Source organism: Schistocerca americana, chromosome 9, assembly GCF_021461395.2.
Source record: "Schistocerca americana isolate TAMUIC-IGC-003095 chromosome 9, iqSchAmer2.1, whole genome shotgun sequence".
NCBI lineage: Eukaryota > Metazoa > Arthropoda > Insecta > Orthoptera > Acrididae > Schistocerca > Schistocerca americana.
In genome coordinates, this window is record NC_060127.1 from 225,323,461 (window position 1) to 225,334,657 (window position 11,197).

Here is an 11,197-nt window from a genome sequence, read left to right on the forward strand (position 1 = left end):
TTCAAATTATAGAATGTTAGAGTGTCAGTCCTCTTGTACTTAAGTCGGCATTGTGCATCTTGAATTTAATTCCGATGCTATTTCTGTTTTTCATTGTCAATAAGAAGGTCCAAGGGATACAGTAAACCTGAAGTGAAGCATCGGACTCTAAAACAGGACTCACAGGAGAGGTTCAAATCATAGAAAGTGAGAGTGTCAGTCCTCTTTTACTTAAGTCGGCATTGTGCGTTTTAAATTTAATTCCGATGCAATATCTGTGTTTCATCGTCAATAAGAAGGTCCAAGGGATACAGTAAACCTGAAGTGAAGCATCGGAATCTAAAACTGGACTCACAGGAGAGGTTCAAATCATAGAAAGTGAGAGTGTCAGTCCTCTTGTACTTAAGTCGCCATTGTGCCTTTTGTATTAAATTCGGATGCAATTTCTGTGTGTCATCGACAATAAGAAGATCCAAGGGATGCAGTATACCTGAAGTAAAGCATCGGAATCTAAAACTGGACTCACAGGAGAGGTTCAAATCACAGAAAGTGAGAGTGTCAGTCCTCTTGTACTTATGTCGGCATTGTGCCTTTTGAATTTAATTCCGATGCAATTTCTGTGTTTCATCGTCAATAAGAAGGTGCAAGGTATACAGTAAACCTGAAGTGAAGCATCGGAATCTAAAACTGGACTCACAGGATAGGTTCAAATCATAGAAAGTGAGAGTGTCAGTCGTCTTCTACTTAGGTCGGCACTGTGCCTTTTGAATTTAATTCCGATGCAATTTCTGTGTTTCATCGTCAGTAAGAACGTCCAAGGCATACAGTAAATCTGAAGTGAAGCATCGGAATCTGAAACTGGACTCACAGGAGATGTTCAAATCATAGAAAGTGAGAGTGTCAGTCCTCTTGTACTTAAGTCACCATTGTGACTTTTGTATTAATTTCGGATGCAATTTCTCTGTTTCATCGCAATAAGACGGTCCAAGGGATACAGTAAACCTGAAGTGAAGCATCGGAATCTAAAACTGGACTCACAGCAGAGGTTCAAATCATAGAAAGTTAGAGTGTCAGTCCTCTAGTACTTAAGTCGGCATTGTGCCTTTTGTATTAAATTCAGGTGCAAACTCTGTGTTTCATCGTCAATAAGAAGGTCCAAGGGATACAGTAAAGCTTAAGTGAAGCATCGGAATCTAAAACTGGACTCACAGGAGAGGTTCAAATCATAGAAAAATAGAATGTCAGTCCTCTGGTACATAATTCGGCATTGTGCCTTGTGTATTAAATTCGGATGCAATTTCTGTGTTTCATCGTCAATAAGAAGGTCCAAGGGATACAGTATACCTGAAGTGAAGCATCGGACTCTAAAACTGGACTCACAGGAGAGGTTCAAAACATAGAAAGTGAGAGTGTCAGTCCTCTTGTACTTAAGTCGCCATTGTGCCTTTTGTATTAAATTCGGATGCAATTTCTGTGTTTCATCGTCAATAAGAAGGTCCAACGGATACAGTAAACCTGAAGTGAAGCATCGGAATCTAAAACTGGACTCACAGGAGATGTTCAAATCATAGAAAGTGAGAGTGTCAGTCCTCTTGTACTTAAGTCGCCATTGAGATTTTTGTATTAAATTCGGATGCAATTTCTGTGTTTCATCTTCAATAAGAAGGTCCAAGGGATACAGTATACCTGAAGTGAAGCATCGGAATCTAAAACTGGACTCACAGGAGAGGTTCAACTCATAGAAATATAGAGTGTCAGTCCTCTTGTACTTAAGTCGGCATTGTACCTTTTGTATTAAATTCGGAGGCAAACTCTGTGTTTCATCGTCAATTAGAAGGTCCAAGGGATACAGTGAACCTGAAGTAAAGCATCGGAATCTAAAACTGGACTCACAGGAGATGTTCAAATCATAGAAAGTGAGATAGTCGGTCCTCTTGTACTAAAGTCGCCATTGTGATTTTTGTATTAAATTCGGATGCAACTTCTGTGTTTCATCGTCAATAGGAAGGTCCAAGGGATACAGTAAACCTGAAGTGAAGCATCGGAATCTAAAACTGGACTCACAGGAGAGGTGCAAATCATAGAAAGTTAGAGTGTCAGTCCTCTTGTACTTAAGTCGGCATTGTGCCTTTTGAATTTAATTCCGATGCAACTTCTGTGTTTCATCGTCAATACGAAGGTGCAAGGTATACAGTAAACCTGAAGTGAAGCATCGGAATCTAAAACTGGACTCACAGGAGAGGTTCAAATTATAGAATGTTAGAGTGTCAGTCCTCTTGTACTTAAGTCGGCATTGTGCATTTTGAATTTAATTCCGATGCTATTTCTGTTTTTCATTGTCAATAAGAAGGTCCAAGGGATACAGTAAACCTGAAGTGAAGCATCGGACTCTAAAACAGGACTCACAGGAGAGGTTCAAATCATAGAAAGTGAGAGTGTCAGTCCTCTTTTACTTAAACCGGCATTGTGCGTTTTAAATTTAATTCCGATGCAATATCTGTGTTTCATCGTCAATAAGAAGGTCCAAGGGATACAGTAAACCTGAAGTGAAGCATCGGAATCTAAAACTGGACTCACAGGAGAGGTTCAAATCATAGAAAGTGAGAGTGTCAGTCCTCTTGTACTTAAGTCGCCATTGTGCCTTTTGTATTAAATTCGGATGCAATTTCTGTGTGTCATCGTCAATAAGAAGATCCAAGGGATGCAGTATACCTGAAGTAAAGCATCGGAATCTAAAACTGGACTCACAGGAGAGGTTCAAATCATAGAAAGTTAGAGTGTCAGTCCTCTTGTACTTAAGTCGGCATTGTGCCTTTTGTATTAAATTCGGATGCAAACTCTGTGTTTCATCGTCAATAAGAAGGTCCAAGGGATACAGTAAACCTGAAGTGAAGCATCGGAATCTAAAACTGGACTCACAGGAGAGGTTCAAATCACAGAAAGTGAGAGTGTCAGTCCTCTTGTACTTATGTCGGCATTGTGCCTTTTGAATTTAATTCCGATGCAATTTCTGTGTTTCATTGTCAATAAGAAGGTCCAAGGGATACAGTAAACCTGAAGTGAAGCATCGGAATCTAAAACGGGACTCACAGGAGAGGTTCAAATCATAGAAAGTGAGAGTGTCAGTCCTCTTTTACTTAAGTCGTCATTGTGCGTTTTTAATTTAATTCCGATGCAATATCTGTGTTTCATCGTCAATAAGAAGGTCCAAGGGATACAGTAAACCTGATGTGAAGCATCGGAATCTAAAACTGGACTCACAGGAGAGGTTCAAATCATAGAAAGTGAGAGTGTCAGTCCTCTTGTACTTAAGTCACCATTGTGAATTTTGTATTAATTTCGGCTGCTATTTCTGTGTTTCATCGTCAATAAGAAGGTCCAAGGGATACAGTAAACCTGAAGTGAAGCATCGGAATCTAAAACTGGACTCACAGGAGAGGTTCAAATCATAGAAAGTGAGAGTGTCAGTTCTCTTGTACTTAAGTCGCCATTGTGCCTTTTGTATTAAATTCGGATGCAATTTCTGTGTGTCATCGTCAACAAGAAGGTCCAAGGGATACAGTATACCTGAAGTAAAGCATCGGAGTCTAAAACTGGACTCACAGGAGAGGTTCAAATCATAGAAAGTTAGAGTGTCAGTCCTCTTGTACTTAAGTCGGCATTGTGCGTTTTGTATTAAATTCGGATGCAAACTCTGTGTTTCATCGTCAATAAGAAGGTCCAAGTGATACAGTAAACCTGAAGTGAAGCATCGGAATCTAAAACTGGACTCACAGGAGATTTTCAAATCATAGAAACTTAGAGTGTCAGTCCTCTTGTACCTAAGTCGGCATTGTGCCTTTTGAATTTAATTCCGATGCTATTTCTGTGTTTCATTGTCAATAAGATTGTGCAAGGGATACAGTAAACCTGAAGTGATGCATCGGAATCTAAAACTTGACTCACAGGAGAGGTTCAAATCACAGAAAGTGAGAGTGTCAGTCCTCTTGTACTTATGTCGGCATTGTGCCTTTTGAATTTAATTCCGATGCAATTTCTGTGTTTCATTGTCAACAAGAAGGTCCAAGGGATACAGTATACCTGAAGTAAAGCATCGGAGTCTAAAACTGGACTCACAGGAGATGTTCAAATCATAGAAAGTGAGAGTGTCAGTCCTCTTGTACTTAAGTCGCCATTGAGATTTTTGTATTAAATTCGGATGCAATTTCTGTGTTTCATCTTCAATAAGAAGGTCCAAGGGATACAGTAAACCTGAAGTGAAGCATCGGAATCTAAAACTGGACTCACAGGAGAGGTTCAACTCATAGAAATATAGAGTGTCAGTCCTCTTGTACTTAAGTCGGCATTGTACCTTTTGTATTAAATTCGGAGGCAAACTCTGTGTTTCATCGTCAATTAGAAGGTCCAAGGGATACAGTGAACCTGAAGTAAAGCATCGGAATCTAAAACTGGACTCACAGGAGATGTTCAAATCATAGAAAGTGAGATAGTCGGTCCTCTTGTACTAAAGTCGCCATTGTGATTTTTGTATTAAATTCGGATGCAACTTCTGTGTTTCATCGTCAATAGGAAGGTCCAAGGGATACAGTAAACCTGAAGTGAAGCATCGGATTCTAAAACTGGACTCACAGGAGAGGTGCAAATCATAGAAAGTTAGAGTGTCAGTCCTCTTGTACTTAAGTCGGCATTGTGCCTTTTGAATTTAATTCCGATGCAACTTCTGTGTTTCATCGTCAATACGAAGGTGCAAGGTATACAGTAAACCTGAAGTGAAGCATCGGAATCTAAAACTGGACTCACAGGAGAGGTTCAAATTATAGAATGTTAGAGTGTCAGTCCTCTTGTACTTAAGTCGGCATTGTGCATTTTGAATTTAATTCCGATGCTATTTCTGTTTTTCATTGTCAATAAGAAGGTCCAAGGGATACAGTAAACCTGAAGTGAAGCATCGGACTCTAAAACAGGACTCACAGGAGAGGTTCAAATCATAGAAAGTGAGAGTGTCAGTCCTCTTTTACTTAAACCGGCATTGTGCGTTTTAAATTTAATTCCGATGCAATATCTGTGTTTCATCGTCAATAAGAAGGTCCAAGGGATACAGTAAACCTGAAGTGAAGCATCGGAATCTAAAACTGGACTCACAGGAGAGGTTCAAATCATAGAAAGTGAGAGTGTCAGTCCTCTTGTACTTAAGTCGCCATTGTGCCTTTTGTATTAAATTCGGATGCAATTTCTGTGTGTCATCGTCAATAAGAAGAACCAAGGGATGCAGTATACCTGAAGTAAAGCATCGGAATCTAAAACTGGACTCACAGGAGAGGTTCAAATCATAGAAAGTTAGAGTGTCAGTCCTCTTGTACTTAAGTCGGCATTGTGCCTTTTGTATTAAATTCGGATGCAAACTCTGTGTTTCATCGTCAATAAGAAGGTCCAAGGGATACAGTAAACCTGAAGTGAAGCATCGGAATCTAAAACTGGACTCACAGGAGAGGTTCAAATCACAGAAAGTGAGAGTGTCAGTCCTCTTGTACTTATGTCGGCATTGTGCCTTTTGAATTTAATTCCGATGCAATTTCTGTGTTTCATTGTCAATAAGAAGGTCCAAGGGATACAGTAAACCTGAAGTGAAGCATCGGAATCTAAAACGGGACTCACAGGAGAGGTTCAAATCATAGAAAGTGAGAGTGTCAGTCCTCTTTTACTTAAGTCGTCATTGTGCGTTTTTAATTTAATTCCGATGCAATATCTGTGTTTCATCGTCAATAAGAAGGTCCAAGGGATACAGTAAACCTGATGTGAAGCATCGGAATCTAAAACTGGACTCACAGGAGAGGTTCAAATCATAGAAAGTGAGAGTGTCAGTCCTCTTGTACTTAAGTCACCATTGTGAATTTTGTATTAATTTCGGCTGCTATTTCTGTGTTTCATCGTCAATAAGAAGGTCCAAGGGATACAGTAAACCTGAAGTGAAGCATCGGAATCTAAAACTGGACTCACAGGAGAGGTTCAAATCATAGAAAGTGAGAGTGTCAGTCCTCTTGTACTTAAGTCGCCTTTGTGCCTTTTGTATTAAATTCGGATGCAATTTCTGTGTGTCATCGTCAACAAGAAGGTCCAAGGGATACAGTATACCTCAAGTAAAGCATCGGAGTCTAAAACTGGACTCACAGGAGAGGTTCAAATCATAGAAAGTTAGAGTGTCAGTCCTCTTGTACTTAAGTCGGCATTGTGCGTTTTGTATTAAATTCGGATGCAAACTCTGTGTTTCATCGTCAATAAGAAGGTCCAAGTGATACAGTAAACCTGAAGTGAAGCATCGGAATCTAAAACTGGACTCACAGGAGATTTTCAAATCATAGAAACTTAGAGTGTCAGTCCTCTTGTACCTAAGTCGGCATTGTGCCTTTTGAATTTAATTCCGATGCTATTTCTGTGTTTCATTGTCAATAAGATTGTGCAAGGGATACAGAAAACCTGAAGTGAAGCATCGGAATTTAAAACTGGACTCACAGGAGAGGTTTAAATCATAGAAAGTGAGAGTGTCAGTCCTCTTTTACTTAAGTCGGCATTGTGCGTTTTAAATTTAATTCCGATGCAATATCTGTGTTTCATCGTCAATAAGAAGGTCCAAGGGATACAGTAAACCTGAAGTGATGCATCGGAATCTAAAACTTGACTCACAGGAGAGGTTCAAATAATAGAAAGTGAGAATGTCAGTCCTCTTGTACTTAAGTCACCATTGTGAATTTTGTATTAATTTCGGATGCAATTTCTGTGTTTCATCGTCAATAAGAAGGTCCAAGGGATACAGTGAACCTGAAGTGAAGCATCGGAATCTAAAACTGGACTCACAGGAGAGGTTCAAATCATAGAAAGTGAGAGTGTCAGTCCTCTTGTACTTAAGTCGCCATTGTGCGTTTTGTATTAAATTCGGATGCAATTTCTGTGTGTCATCGTCAATAAGAAGATCCAAGGCATACAGTATACCTGAAGTAAAGCATCGGAATCTAAAACTGGACTCACAGGAGAGGTTCAAATCATAGGAAGTTAGAGTGTCAGTCCTCTTGTACTTAAGTCGGCATTGTGCCTTTTGAATTTAATTCCGATGCTATTTCTGTGTTTCATTGTCAACATGAATGTCCAAGGGATACAGTAAACCTGAAGTGAAGCATCGGAATCTAAAACTGGACTCACAGGAGAGGTTCAAATCATAGAAAGTGAGAGTGTCAGTCCTCTTTTACTTAAGTCGTCATTGTGCGTTTTAAATTTAATTCCGATGCAATATCTGTGTTTCATCGTCAATAAGAAGGTCCAAGGGATACAGTAAACCTGAAGTGAAGCATCGGAATCTAAAACTGGACTCACAGGAGAGGTTCAAATCATAGAAAGTGAGAGTGTCAGTCCTCTTGTACTTAAGTCACCATTGTGAATTTTGTATTAATTTCGGATGCTATTTCTGTGTTTCATCGTCAATAAGAAGGTCCAAGGGATACAGTAAACCTGAAGTGAAGCATCGGAATCTAAAACTGGACTCACAGGAGAGGTTCAAATCATAGAAAGTGAGAGTGTCAGTCCTCTTGTACTTAAGTCGCCATTGTGCCTTTTGTATTAAATTCGGATGCAATTTCTGTGTGTCATCGTCAACAAGAAGGTCCAAGGGATACAGTATACCTGAAGTAAAGCATCGGAGTCAAAAACTGGACTCACAGGAGAGGTTCAAATCATAGAAAGTTAAAGTGTCAGTCCTCTTGTACTTAAGTCGGCATTGTGCCTTTTGTATTAAATTCGGATGCAAACTCTGTGTTTCATCGTCAATAAGAAGCTGCAAGGGATACAGTAAACCTGAAGTGAAGCATCGGAATCTAAAACTGGACTCACAGGAGAGGTTCAACTCATAGAAACTTAGAGTGTCAGTCCTCTTGTACATAAGTCGGCATTGTGCCTTTTGAATTTAATTCCGATGCTATTTCTCTGTTTCATTGTCAATAAGATTTTCCAAAGGATACAGTAAACCTGAAGTGAAGCATCGGAATTTAAAACTGGACTCACAGGAGAGGTTCAAATCATAGAAAGTGAGAGTGTTAGTCGTCTTCTACTTAGGTCGGCTCTGTGCCTTTTGAAATTAATTCCGATGCAGTTTCTGTGTTTCATCGTCAATAAGAACGTCCAAGGCATACAGTAAACCTGAAGTGAAGCATCGGAATCTGAAACTGGACTCACAGGAGATGTTCAAATCATAGAAAGTGAGAGTGTCAGTCCTCTGGTACTTAAGTCGCCATTGTGACTTTTGTATTAATTTCGGATGCAATTTCTCTGTTTCATCGTCAATAAGACGGTCCAAGGGATACAATAAACCTGAAGTGAAGCATCGGAATCTAAAACTGGACTCACAGCAGAGGTTCAAATCATAGAAAGTTAGAGAGTCAGTCCTCTAGTACTTAAGTCGGCATTGTACCTTTTGTATTAAATTCAGGTACAAACTCAGTGTTTCATCGTCAATAAGAAGGTCCAAGGGATACAGTAAACCTTAAGTGAAGCATCGGAATCTAAAACTGGACTCACAGGAGAGGTTCAAATCATAGAAAAATAGAATGTCAGTCCTCTGGTACTTAATTCGGCATTGTGCCTTTTGTATTAAATTCGGATGCAATTTCTGTGTTTCATCGTCAATAAGAAGGTCCAAGGGATACAGTATACCTGAAGTGAAGCATCGGACTCTAAAACTGGACTCACAGGAGAGGTTCAAATCATAGAGAGTGAGAGTGTCAGTCCTCTTGTTCTTAAGTCGCCATTGTGCTTTTTGTATTAAATTCGGATGCAATTTCTGTGTTTCATCGTCAATAAGAAGGTCCAACGGATACAGTAAACCTGAAGTGAAGCATCGGAATCTAAAACTGGACTCACAGGAGATGTTCAAATCATAGAAAGTGAGAGTGTCAGTCCTCTTGTACTTAAGTCGCCATTGAGATTTTTGTATTAAATTCGGATGCAATTTCTGTGTTTCATCTTCAATAAGAAGGTCCAAGGGATACAGTAAACCTGAAGTGAAGCATCGGAATCTAAAACTGGAAACACAGGAGAGGTTCAACTCATTGAAATTTAGAGTGTCAGTCCTCTTGTACTTAAGTCGGCATTGTACCTTTTGTATTAAATTCGGATGCAAACTCTGTGTTTCATCGTCAATTAGAAGGTCCAAGGGATACAGTAAACCTGAAGATAAGCATCGGAATCTAAAACTGGAATCACAGGAGAGGTTCAAATCATAGAAAGTGAGAATGTCAGTCCTCTTGTACTTAAGACGGCATTGTGCCTTTTGAATTTAATTCCGATGCATTATCTGAGTTTCATCGTCAATAAGAAGGTGCAAGGTATACAGTAAACCTGAAGTGAAGCATCGGAATCTAAATCTGACCTCACAGGAGAGGTTCAAATCATAGAAAGTGAGAGTGTCAGTCCTCTTTTACTTAAGTCGGCATTGTGCGTTTTAAATTTAATTCCGATGCAATATCTGTGTTTCATCGGCAATAAGAAGGTCCAAGGGATACAGTGAACCTGAAGTAAGGCATCGGAATCTAAAACTGGACTCACAGGAGATGTTCAAATCATAGAAAGTGAGATTGTCGGTCCTCTTGTACTAAAGTCGCCATTGTGATTTTTGTATTAAATTCGGATGCAACTTCTGTGTTTCATCGTCAATAAGAAGGTCCAAGGGATACAGTAAACCTGAAGTGAAGCATCGGAATCTAAAACTGGACTCACAGGAGAGGTGCAAATCATAGAAAGTTAGAGTGTCAGTCCTCTTGTACTTAAGTCGGCATTGTACATTTTGTATTAAATTCGGATGCAAACTCTGTGTTTCATCGTCAATTAGAAGGTCCAAGGGATACAGTAAACCTGAAGTGAAGCATCGGAATGTAAAACTGGACTCACACGAGAGGTTCAAATCATAGATAGTGAGAGTGTCAGTCCTCTTGAACTTAAGTCGATATTGTGCCTTTTGAATTTAATTCCGATGCAATTTCTGTGTTTCATCGCCAATACGAAGGTGCAAGGTATACAGTAAACCTGAAGTGAAGCATCGGATCTAAAACTGGATTCGCAGGATTGGTTCAAATTATAGAATGTTAGAGTGTCAGTCCTCTTTTACTTAAGACGGCATTGTGCCATTTGTATTAAATTCGGATGCGATTTCTGTTTTTTATCGTCAACAAGAAGGTCCAAGGGATACAGTAAACTTGAAGTGAAGCATCGGAATCTAAATCTGACCTCACAGGAGAGGTTCGATTATAGAAAGTGAGAGTGTCAGTCCTCTTGTACTTAAGTCACCATTGTGACTTTTGTATTAATTTCGGATGCAATATCTGTGTTTCATCGACAATAAGAAGGTCCAAGGAATACAGTAAACCTGAAGTGAAGCGTTGGAATCTAAAACTGGACTCACAGGAGAGGTTCAAATCATAAAAAGTTAGAGTGTCAGTCCTCTTGTACTTAAGTCGGCATTGTGCCTTTTGAATTTCATTCCGATGCTATTTCTGTGTTTCATTGTCAATAAGAAGGTCCAAGGGATACAGTAAACCTGAAGTGAAGCATCGGAATCTAAAACTGGACTCACAGGAGAGATTCAAATCATAGATACTGAGAGTGTCAGTCCTTTTTTTACTTAAGTCGGCATTGTGTGTTTTAAATTTAATTCCGATGCATTATCTGTGTTTCATCGTCAATAAGAAGGTCCAAGGGATACAGTAAACCTGAAGTGAAGCATCGGAATCTAGAACTGGACTCACAGGAGATGTTCAAATCATAGAAAGTGAGAGTGTCAGTCCTCTTGCACTTAAGCCGCCATTGTGATTTTTGTATTAAATTCAGATGCAATTTCTGTGTTTCATCGTCAATAAGAAGGTCCATGGGGTACAGTAACCTGAAGTGTAGCATCGGAATCTAAAACTGGACTCACAGGAGAGGTTCGAATCATAGAAAGTGAGAGTGTCAGTCCTCTTGTACTTAAGTCGGCATTGCGCCATTTGTATTAAATTCGGATGCAATTTCTGTGTTTCATCGTCAATAAGAAGGTCCAAGGGATACAGTAAACCTGAGGTGAAGCATCGGAATCTAAAACTGGACTCAGAGGAGAGGTTCAAATCATATAAAGTGAGAGTGTCAGTCCTCTTGTACTTAAGTCACCATTGTGACTTTTGTATTAATTTCGGATGCAATTTCT